The 12,166-nt window shown below is 40.3% G+C and overlaps 1 pseudogene; it reads left to right on the forward strand.

Moving 5' to 3' along the window:
* The first annotated feature begins 9,634 nt into the window (after positions 1–9,634).
* Positions 9,635–9,877, forward strand: LOC108490308 (annotated as a pseudogene).
* Positions 9,878–12,166: the final 2,289 nt, after the last annotated feature.

Raw genomic sequence — 12,166 nt, forward strand, 5'->3', positions numbered from 1 at the left:
ATATATATATATGATCTACAGAATCTAATTTGTGTCCCCAAATGTCCTTCCGTGTAGGGCCATCCACTGGAGTCTGGTTAACCTACCCAGAGTCACACCTTTGAAAGAGACTGCCTCTCTGCCTCCCAGCAGCCATCAGTTGCCACAATTTCCTTAGGTTGCAATGGGGTTTCTTACCAAGTTCCTCATGTCTGTGCTGAAGTTTTTTTCCATTTTGAGCTTGCATGGAACTTATGCATGCTGTCACCATTGCTATGAGTTCATAAGAGTAACAGACCAGCTGTCTGGAAGAGTCTGTTTCCTTGTGGTCATCCACCACCTCTGGCTCTTACAATCTTTCTGCCCCCTCTTCTACAATGATCCCTGAGCCTTTGGAGACAGAAATTTGATATAGGTGTCCAGTTCAGAGATGAGCACCCTGCAGCCTCTTGTTCTCTGCATATTAGCCTGTTGTAGGTTTCTGTGTTAATCACCATCTGCTGCATAAGGAAACTTCTCTGGTGAGAGTTGAGAGATGCATTAATCTATGGATATAACAATAAGTCATTAGGTGTCAGTTTAATATGCTAAGTAATATTAGGCTCTCCCCTGTGTCCTGCGACCTGTCTAGCCTCAGGTTTCTAAGTCTGATATCAATGTCAGGTATGGGTTCCATCCTATGAAGTGGATCTTAAATCTAATTAAAGAGTGATTGATTACTCTCATAATATTCGTGCCACTGTTCCCCCAGTGGGCCTATCACAGCAAGTACTCTTTAAGTGTGAGCCATCTCTTCAGCCTCTTAATTATTTTTTAAAGATGTATTTTTATTTACGAGCCTGTGGCTGTCTGTGTGAGTGCATACCATGAGTGCAGGCCAGAAGAGGGCATTGGTTCTCCTGGAGCTGGAGTTGTAAGTGGTTGTGAGCCACTCAACATGGGTCCTCACTACATCTATTTCTGTGCTTGACACACAGCAGGTATTTCATAAATGTTTTTTGAGCAAATAATAAGTGAATGGTTTCTTCAGGGTTTTTGTTTAAGTTTTCTGTTGTCTTTTCTCCTGTTGTTTGATCTTGTTGGTTTGCTTTGGTTCGGTTGGTTTTTCAGTACTAGTGACTAGGCAAGAATTCTACCACTGAACTATATCGCCAGCCCCTTTTTTTTTTACTTTAAAATAATTGTTTTTAGACAGGATTTCGCTAAGTTGTCCAGAATGGCCTTGAACTTGTGATCCTCCTGGTGAGTAGCTAGGACTACAGGCTGCCACCACCAGCACCAGGCCTTTCTTTTAATACTATTGCTTTTGTGTCTCAGCTGCATCGATTTTGGTGTTTTGTTATTTGTGCCCATTCTTAAAGTGTTAGTTCTTTCTCACATCGTTGAAGCATGCCAGATGTAGTCTGATTCTTAAACATGTTTTGGAGGCATGCTCTTAACTCTGGGTCTTGAGAACAAAGCTCCTTTTTCCTTTGGTATTCGCCTTGGTGTTAGACTCATTTCACCTGCCTCAGCCTAGGATGACATGACATTCAGATCTTGAGTTTGGGGAATACATAGGAACCATGTTTTGTCCTTGGCCCCACTCTAAGTGGGGTGCATTGAGCCTCCAGTTCTGTTCGGGTGACAGCCACCTTCTCAGATCCACATGTAATGCCTGTAGCAAGCGCCCAGTGTGCAGCAGAGTTACATCTAGCAGGATCTGCTGAAATGAAATAGAATCTTGCCCTGCCCCACTGCGTGCTTCGCGGATGCTCAAACAGATGGAGTTCATAAAACGCGACCGTCCCCAAGTGCCGCCAGAGCTTCCCGCCTGCTTCCACCACAGAGCTTTGCTTGTGGGAATCAAACCTCCCAGGATGAAATTCAGTCCTCCCCTACTTCCTGCCTCGTTTCTTGAAAGTGTCTGTTCTGCTGAGCACAGGCAGAAGGGTACAGATGGGAAACAGCGACAGCACTGGCCCTAGGACACAAAGCACAGTGGATGAATCCGGTGGATTCATAGCACACAGGCTTTGTTTGTATCACAGGCTAAAAGGTGGGCAAGCCCATCTTTGTTCTGGTCTCAGCACAGAACAGATGACCGATTTTGTTTTCCAAATCATTCAACTTCTTGGGCTTTATAAAATTCTTCCAGATGCTGGCGCTGGATGAACTAGTTAGTGGTCAACCAACGTGTTTTTAGTGATACTTTTCAGAACATATGCCTCATTTATCAGACTGAGGAAGCTCAGCCCAGATTTACTAAGTTTATCGTGAAGCAATGTTAAGTTTTATTAATGATTGTTTTTGTATCTCTGGGAATGATCATTTGAATTTTCTCTGCTTGCTAATTTTTTAAAAGATTACATTCCAAAAAACTTCTCGAAGTCCAGCTTTACAGTAATGTTGTAATCTTCGGGTTGCTATTTTTATGACCTTTTTGCATTTTTATGAGAGGAATTGACCTATAATTATCTTTTCTGTAATAATGATGTCAGATTTTAATATGGAGATTCTGATGGCCCATAAAACAAATTGAAAATTGTTTTCCATTCATCTTTTGCTAAGAGGGTTTTGGGGTTTTTTGTTCTTGTAGGATTATTCTTTTTCTCCTTATTAAATGTTTGGTATAATTCACTAGAGATGCTCTATTTGCCTCTAGTTTTCTTTTAAATTAAGGACCAACCATCTTTGTAGATATGGAACTTTTCAAGTTTTTCTAGCTCTTTTTTAAAACCAGTTTCAATAAAGTATGGGTTTGGTTTGGGGAGTTGTTTGGTTTAGGAGAAGTTTGTGCATCATATCTAAAACATAAATTAATGTATAACATCCTCTTTTGTCTTTTAAACTTAGGTATACCACTATTTTCATAGCTGTTATCACTGACATCTCTCTTTTTCCCATCATTTATCTTGCCAAGGAACTAACCAGTTTTTCAAGACACTTTGCTTATTTTTCACATGCATTTGTTTCTATTGGGAGTATGTTCATTTATAAAAGAATTACATTCTTACATAAATCTATCCTTTTTCTTCTATGATTGCTTTCTTTGTATGTTTTCTCCTCTCAACGCAGAAAATATTTATCTACATTTTCTTTTAGTTGCCTCTTATGTTTTATAATGTTAATAAATTAAAATTTCCAAATAAAAATGATAGCACCCGTTTAAAAGAGAATTTTCCAGATAACTCAGAAAAGTGTAATGTAGAATTTTCCCATGGGTATAAGTAGAATTCTCTCTTCACCCCAATTTCTTTTTGCTTCTCAGTATTCCTAGAATGAGAGCCTCTGTATAACTTCTAAAATAGCTTTTTGCGTGGACCAGCATCTGTGTTTGTGGGTACACTACATAAAATATATACTGATACCTCTTGGAACACACGTAGTTCTAAACCCTATAATGTATTCATGTGTTCTTAATTAGATAATTGATTGCAAGGAATGCTTTTGTTCCTCTGGGTTAAAACTGCGACTTCAGCGTGCCTCAGAACTCCCTCCAAGGTTTAGAGCCCACAGATGCCACCATCCCCTTCACTTCACCCTCAGATATTCTAATTCAGTGGGTGAGGGTGGGACTGAAAATTTGCATTGGCGACAAGTCCCTTACAATTTCTGGTTCAGATGGTCCTGACCACATTTTAAGAATCACTGTTCCCAAAGGATCACTTCAAAGTCTCAAAGTAACAATACCATTCTACTGTGTCTGATAAAGAGAAGCAGAACTGAGTTCATCCCTGATGTGTCATGAAGACTCTGGGAATTCCCTCCACATTGACTCAGGGCCAGCCCCCTCCCAGCATAGACTCTTCCTTCACAACTGATATCTGAGCATAGTGTCTCTCATGTATTTTCTGATAATACAAACCTGACCTATGATCAAGTGGTAATATGTTAGTGGAGAGACAAGAATTTAAGCCACTATGATCTGTGACCCCATCCATGCCCATGGTTCATGGGATTCACAATTTCCTGTGGTTACAAAGGGGGCAGGTCTGGAGTCCTTGCAAAACAAAGTTCAGGCCTCTGGGATGAGGTTGCTCAGTGACAGAACAAGCATCGCCCAGATGTTGTATCTCCAGCACCACAAAGACAACAAAAAGAAAAACAAAAATACAAAACAAGAACAAGAACAAAGTGCAGGCCTCAACCAACAACAGCAAGACCAGAAATGTTCATTTAAAGTATAGATCTCCACACCATCACCCTAAGAATCCTAAGATTGAGCGTCAGGCACGTGACCTGGGGACTTGCATTTTAAATATCATCTAAGACAATTTTTATGCATCCTTGCATTTCACCTCTCTGGGCTGGAGAATAGAGGAGGACTTCAAGACCAGTAGAGATAATGTAGTGAGTAGATTGCTTATGGAATCTTCCAGAAGTAGGGAGTAGCATACGAAAAGAAAAAAGAAATTGAAATGAGGGACTGCCAACCATCACCCTCTAGTATTTACTGAGCAGCTCCTGGGTACCCAGCTCCCTTTTGGAAACTCCTTCTGTGTTGCCCCTTTATTTTCACAACATAATGATTAAAAATAATGAGGGCTGAGGGGGTGACCACAGTTACAGCACTTGCCGCACTGACAAAAGACTGGAGCTCCGATCCCCAGAATCCACATCAATGCAGGTGGGTGTGATGTGAGGACCACGTACAACTCCATCCTTGTCAAGGATGGCAGAGACAGGATCCCTGGAGCAAGCTGTCCAGGGAGATTAGTCTTATCAATGCACTCTGGGTTTGACTGAGGGTGCCTTCCTCAAAGAATAAGGTGGAGGAGCTGTTGAGAAAGATTCCAGACCACCCTCAGGCCTCCATACTCGCACACACACACACACCACATTCACATACACCAAAACCAGAGAGAAAGAAACGGCAGAATCTACAGAAGAAATATCCATAAGAGATGGTAGTGAGATTTGAGCTATGTCTGACTCCAGGACTGTTGCTTTCTCCTGCACGGTGCTCCTTTCAGTGTACTGCATCTAACCAAAGCAGGAGGGGGTAAGACGCTCCCTATACCCGTGATGGTGGGGAGTGGTGATGTGGGTATAATTGTTAGAGCTGTGATACTGACATTTCAACTGGGAAGGTAAATAAAGGCAGCTGAGTTACTGGTAAACCTGTAGACTTGGAGAGACTGAATAATGAGCACTCAAATGGAATTTTCACATCTGAAATCCCTAAACTTGCCCTCTGGGAAAGCCTTTTTCTCAAGGCACGAATTCAGTCAATCATCCTCTGAGTCACATTTGCAAAATACTGAGTCTCATTTTGGAAACCTAGCAGGCACTAGGAGCCGAAGAGTACCAGGAGTCTGGGAAAGCCCCAAACTAATATTACCCAGGTCTCCTTTCTTCTCATTTTTAAACCCATGTGTGTGTTTCTTGGAAAATTTAATCCACATGTTTTAAGATCATTTACAGTTAACCCATCAAACTGTAGTTTTAAAAGAGCCAGTTCATGTCTAAGGAGGCTGATGTGCTTTAAAAAATATATAAGCCTGTGAGCACATCCTTTCCCATCCTGTTCTCCAAGTTCTGAAGCTGGAAGTTATATTCTGTCCATAAGAATCAAACCTAGAACCTGAAAGCTGGCAACCTCAGCCCAAATCTACAAGCCTATGAAAAGTGACAAGTTTGAAGTCTGGACAAGTAAGTTCTCACATTTCCCAGAAAAGTCAGCTTGCCACTGTGGGAAACAAGCCCATCACACCGCAGATCCCTGCCTGCTCCACAGACAACCCTCTGCCTAGCACAGGAACACAAGATGTATTCCAGACCTTTTTGTCCTTTTTTTTTCAATTCAAAGAGAGCTCTGCCCACTTTTCTCAGGGTAGCATCCTGGAAGCCCAGCTTAGTGATTCGCTACAGAGAAATCCACAAGGCATCAACAATGATGAACAGACTCCAAACTGTGCCTGCCTTCCTCTTGTGGAAAATGTTCCTCTGGAGAGAGCACCCATGCTCTGCCGAGTGCCAATCATCCAAAGCCTCTTAGGGAGCCTGAATTAGCAGGGATTTGGGGGTACTGCCCATCGCACACTTCCAAGCAGCAGAAGGAAACTTATATTCCAGTATATCGTTCATTATTTATTTTATATGCTCTAATCCTCCTTATGAATTAGGCTGATTTTAATTGCCAGACTTTCTTTTCCAACTTGGTCTATCATTAAATTACTCTGCTTTCAACAGTGCTTCAAAATCAAACTCAAATCCAGAGTAAATTGTTTCCTAGTATGAAATAACATTTTTAAGTTGATTAAAAAAAAAAAAAAAACAGCATGAAGGCCAGCAAGACGGCTCAGTGGGTAAAGCCACTTGCTGTCAAGTGGAACCCACATAGTGGAAGGGGGGAACCAACTCCCACAAGTTGTCCTCTGACCTCTACTTGCTGGCCATGACACATGCACCCCCCACCCCCCACCACACACACACAATAAATAGTAATTTTTTAAAAAGCAGTGTGAGAATCCTTTAAGATATTAAAATAGAATTACCATATGTTCCAATAATTCCTCTTCTGAGTGTATACCCTAAAGAATGGAAGGCAGGGGCTAAATATTGAATCAATATTCAAAGCAATTTTATTCACAATAGCAAAAAGATGGGAGCAACCCATATGCCTGTTTATAAATAAATGTATAAATAAATGTGGTATATACACACAAAGGAATACTATTTACCCTCACAGAGCAAGGATTTCTGACATGTACTATGAATGAACCTTGAAGACATAATGCTAAATGAAATAAGTCAGTCACAGAAGAACAAACACCATATGACTCCATTTATATGACATACCTAGAAACATAAAGTAGACTTCATAAAGACAAAATGTTGGCTGATGGTTGCCAGGGTGTAAGAGAAAAAAACTGGGAGCTGTGTGATGGGTATAGTTTCAGTCTGCATGATAAAAAGAGCTCTAGAGGTGGTGGGTAGTAATGCTCCAGCATCAATATGAATATGTGGTTCATGTACATTTAAATTAGTTAACATGCAAAGGAAAAGAACCAAGATGATAAATTTTGTATATTATTATATTTTACCACAATTTTAGAAGAGAAAAGAAATAGGTCAAGCTCAAGTTTGTGAAAGCAGGTAGGCTTACGTTACTTTATAGATTGGTATCTATCTTGGGACTGTTCAGTTTGCTTTGTCTTAGACTCTGGAACTGTTCTGAGTAGATAAGAACTCTAATGTACCCATGGATTTTATTGTATCTTTGTTGTTATTATCACTTTGTTCCTTAGCTTTCATATTCATGCAGAATTGTCTAGAAGTAGACAAGCTGGCTTTGAGAAGTCATCAGTTAACTAGTTCACATTCCCCCAAAAGTCTGAGGGAAGAAAACCTCCCAGCATACTATGGCAGAGTAAAATCATTGGGCTTTCCCTCAAAAATCTATGGAAAACAATCCAAAAGAAAGTACATGAAATGAAAAATACAGTGGCACTAACTCATGAGAAGGATGTGGAAGGGGGCCTGACACTCTCACCTTAGCGTTCCAAGACCCTCTAAGTCAGCCGCTGAGGAAAAATAGTGGAAAATTCCCCTGAATGGAAGAATTGGGAGGAGGCACACTCTCCTTTTGTGTACACTGTGCTTTCACCTGTAGTTATTCGTTAGAGTTGTGACAAAGAATGACTATCAACTCTTGATTCTCCCGACTTGGATTTCAGCCTTCACCCAGGACCTTTTGAGAGAGAGACATGTGCATGTGTGTGTGCAGATGCACTTGGAGTCCAAGAGTGTATAAGATCCCTTGGAGGTTGTGAGCCACCCAACGTGGTTGCTGGGAACTCAGGTTCTCTGCAAGGGCAGCACTCACTCTCTTAAATGCTGAATCATCTCTCTAGCCTTCAGGAAGAAGTTTTTAACAGAAACTCAATCCTAGAGCACAAGTGTTTGGAGTGTTGAGGCACAAACCAGAATGGGATTGCAAGGTTGATCAGGGGCAGGCTGGGAAATAGATAATTTGGCTCTTTGCCATGGGAGAGGACCAGAGGGCAACTGACAGGATTCCTGAACCCTTCCCTGTTACCCACATATGGGACGACCTAGACTCTCCCACAGTGAGTTCCGTGCTGAATTCCATACCCAGAGAGGTAAACCACATCTTTCATTTGACTTTTAGCCACTGGTTGACCAAACAGGAAGCTTATCCTAATGTCTCCAGAATTCAAACTGTTTGTGGAAGGTCACAGTCTTGCCAGCACTCTATGAGTCAGCCACATTACCCAGAGGAGAAAGCCAGGGTGACCACTTTGGACAATGTGTTGTTTTGGAAGTAAGGATTTCTTTTACAACATTTGAGCTTGGGAACATGGTGTGCTTTATATAAAGCAGAAAATAAATAAATGATTTCAAGGAATTACTCTCCCACACGACCAACTCAGAAACCAAAGCCGACAAGCCCAAGTACCAAATGGGTTCAAATGAGCATTCATTTACTCCAACTTTAAAATAAAATACACATGAAACTATTTTATAACTTTTTTATCCTAAAAAAGGGAACTCAGTGAAATAGAGACACACTGACCACAATAATTTAGTTTTCATCAAGTGTGGATTTTCAAATTGCATAAAAAAAGATATGAGAAAGAATTTCTTTTGGAGAAAAGAAGCAGGACACAACAGCTTGATGTAAGTAAGAAAGTAAGATCAGCCCTATTCAAAATAATTCTTAATAATTTACAATGCTAGGGCCTTGTACATACTAGGGAAGTGCTCTTTCTCTGAGCTAAATTCTCTACCCACATACCTTGTTTCAATTTGAAAATTAAATTTCCATTGCTTCTTGTTTGCTGTTATAATGTTAATTTGTAGCTGATATTAGTTAGATTATTATCTGATCAGTTGTCTCCTTCCACAATGGTAAATCTTATGATTTTTAACTGACCTTATGCTTGCATGACATAAAGATATTTCTCATTCTTGCTTGCAGCTAAGTGTGGTCTATGACTAATTCTGACAAATGCAAAGAGGAAGTGGCATGTGTGACCTATGAGTGGACTCCTGAGAAGAGAGGACAGGCTCTTCTTTGTCCTCTTCCTCCTCTCTGGTTGGGATACAGATGTAAAGGAGGAGCAACGTTCTCATAAATAATTATGGTCATGAAGTCCTTGGGAGTGGAAGCCAGGTGGAGCAACAAGATGGCAGGAGCCTGGGTCTCAGATGTATGTGGAGTTCAGATTGCCCTGCATTGACCAACTCTAGATTGCCATAACAAGAGAAGATAAACATCCATTTGCTGAAACTACTATTAATTTAAGTGTCTTTGTTGCTTTTATCCAAAGCTAATCATTCACTAGCAAGTTATTTTAAAGTGTTGTACTATTAAAGGAATTTCAAAGGAAATGCCAATTCTATCATACCTATGGAACAGGACATGAAGAAGGCATACATACAACAGAAGACTATGCTACTCCATAGTTTTGTCTGCTTGTTAAAAATAAATTTAGATAATAAAAATGACATAAAAATACCTCTCCTGAAATCCATACCCATGCCTCCCACATGCACTTTCCTTAATCTAAGTATCTCTGTCTCTCTTATAATGAATGCCCTTGCTTAATTCTATGTTAAAATCTTTTCCTAACAAACTTTAACTTTAATGGTTAAAAAAAAAAACCCACCATAAGCTTCTTTCCCTCATTGGATGGCTGAAGACAAGATGGGTCACCAAGAGCTCTACTGGAGTCATCCACAAAAATTTAGCCAGGGTTCTCATTCATACAGCCTCTACTCTAAACACCACGATCTGATCCAGAAGTACTGGCTGAACACGTGCCAGCAGTGTTTCCACCAGTATGCAAAGGACATAGGCTCCATTAAGTTGGACAAAGCGACCTTTCTTGAATGGATTATTCAAGACCATCTACCCAGTGAAAGAGATCATGCTTGCCTTTGTACATAAATTTTATTAAAAAAAACATACAAACAAAGGAGAAAATTTGATATGGTCATAATTCCTCATTTTACCTGTGTCTGCCACTTAGCCATTTGATGCTGTGGCATAAAAGAGACCCAAGGGGCCGTTATGAAGGAAAAATCTGAGCATAATGAGCCTCCTGCCCAAGAGCGGCCATGGGTGCAGGCTAGGGTCTGTGTCACCAAGGTTTAAAAAAAAAAAAGGACCCATGGTTAATGCTCTGTTTTAGGAAAATTATGTCAGGGATGCATTTCTTTAGTTTAAGAAAGTGCTATGGGATTTTCCCTTTCATATGCACACTCACAAATGTAAGTCCTGTACAATGTTGATGGAAACATATTTCATTCTGACTATAGAACAATCTTCAAAAAATATATTTGTTGGAAGGAAACAAAGGAAAATATGAAAATTAAGGAATCTGAAGCAAGAAAGAAAAAGTGAGATGTAAATGTTCATCCAATTTTGTGATGATGCCCAGACCTAGTAGTGTGAACAATGTCCAGAAAAAATATTTACTTCCTGGGGCAACTGATCCCAGACTGGAAATAAACAATAAGACAATCCCATAAGTTGATCTGAGCTGCAAATTGAATCAAAAAAATATACAGACATGTTCAATGTAACCTCTACATATAGAGTGAATACATCTCTCAAATCTCACCAGAGAAGTTTCCTTGTACAGCAGATGGTGATTAACACAGAAACCCACAATTGGTCAGTATGCAGAGAACAAGAAGCTTATATCCCTGAATAGGGCACCTATTTCAAACTTCTGCCCCCCAAGGCTCAAGGATCATTGTGGAAGAGGAGGCAGAAAGAGTGTAAGAGCCAGAGTGGTGGATGACCACAAGGAAACAGTCTTTCAGACTCAGTCTTTCAGTCAGTTACTCATATGGACTCGCAGCAGTGGTCAAAGCATGCACAAGTCCTATGCAAGCTCATACCAGAAAAAATCCCAATACATACAGGGGAAGTGGGTAAGAAATTCCAACCCAACCTAAGGAACTTTTAGTAACTGATATCTGCTGGGAGAGGGAAAGACAGTGTCTTACAACGATGAGACCCTTGGTGGGCCCAGTGGATGGACCCACACTGAAGGGTATTTGGTGACACAAATCAGACTCTATAGGCCATATAATATTAGAGTACATTAAATTTGGCAAGGGGCTGTAGGGGGAGGTGCAGATAGGGGAGGGGATCTAAATGCCATCAAACTATAGTGTATGAAACACACACACACACAAGCACACACACACACACAAAAGATACAGGTACACAGTCCCCTTCCCCCAAAATGTAAAGAGCCTCAGAATTAGAGTGTGAGAGAAAGATAAACACAAAGGTGCACTGGCAGCTCCTCCAACATCATTTCAAACAATCCATTTGGAAGTTTCAGTATTTGGTTATCAAACTAATTGGGTGCATGTTTCAACCTCTAATTGAATAAAAGGTACAGTCAGCAATCACCAATGACTTGCTAAAACTGCTCATTAAATGAGGTTGAGGTGCTGTGTAAATGATGGGTCCAGCTAACAGCATCTGAACTTACCAATCAACTCTTGACATCACACCAGAAGAGACAACCAGTCTGTGTACATGCCCCCTGAAAGGACGCAGCAGGAATTTCATAACACTGTCCAGGAAATGATCATGCCAGATATGGAACCTGAATCTGATGAGCTTCTAGCGCTAATGATCCGCTTACTGGAAAACCCAGGAAATAGAGAAACACGCTGAATGCTATCTTGGGGGTAATCAGCAAAATCTGGATTTAATTTGTCTGAAGAGACAAATGAAGAACATGAGAAAAGTCACTAACAGAACAGTTAGCTTAAAGGAGACACACCACCAGATGCCATTTGAGGTCCTTGTTTGGATTTCTCAATCAAACTTATAAACAAAAACCAATTGTAAACAGACATTTATGAGACCAAAAGGGAAACCTGAACATTGAAATAAAATTTTTGTGACATTAGATTATGCAATAATTTCTAAATGAAATGATGTCAAAATTCTAGCAAAAGGAACATATAGGGCTAGAGAGATGGCTCGGTGGGTAAAGGTGCTTGTTGCACAAGCCTGGTGACCTGAGCTCAATCTCAGGAACCTATGTAAAGGAGGAAGGAGAGAACAGACTCCACAAATTTATACTCTGACCTCTGTATGTATGCAGTACCATACATATGTACACACACAAAACAATATACATATATATGAATCATAAATTTTAAAAATTTAAAGTAAAATATAAACTGAAGTTCATCAACAATTAAA

This window comes from Nannospalax galili, unplaced genomic scaffold (assembly GCF_000622305.1).
Source record: "Nannospalax galili isolate Female #2095 unplaced genomic scaffold, S.galili_v1.0 scaffold629, whole genome shotgun sequence".
Classification (NCBI taxonomy): domain Eukaryota; kingdom Metazoa; phylum Chordata; class Mammalia; order Rodentia; family Spalacidae; genus Nannospalax; species Nannospalax galili.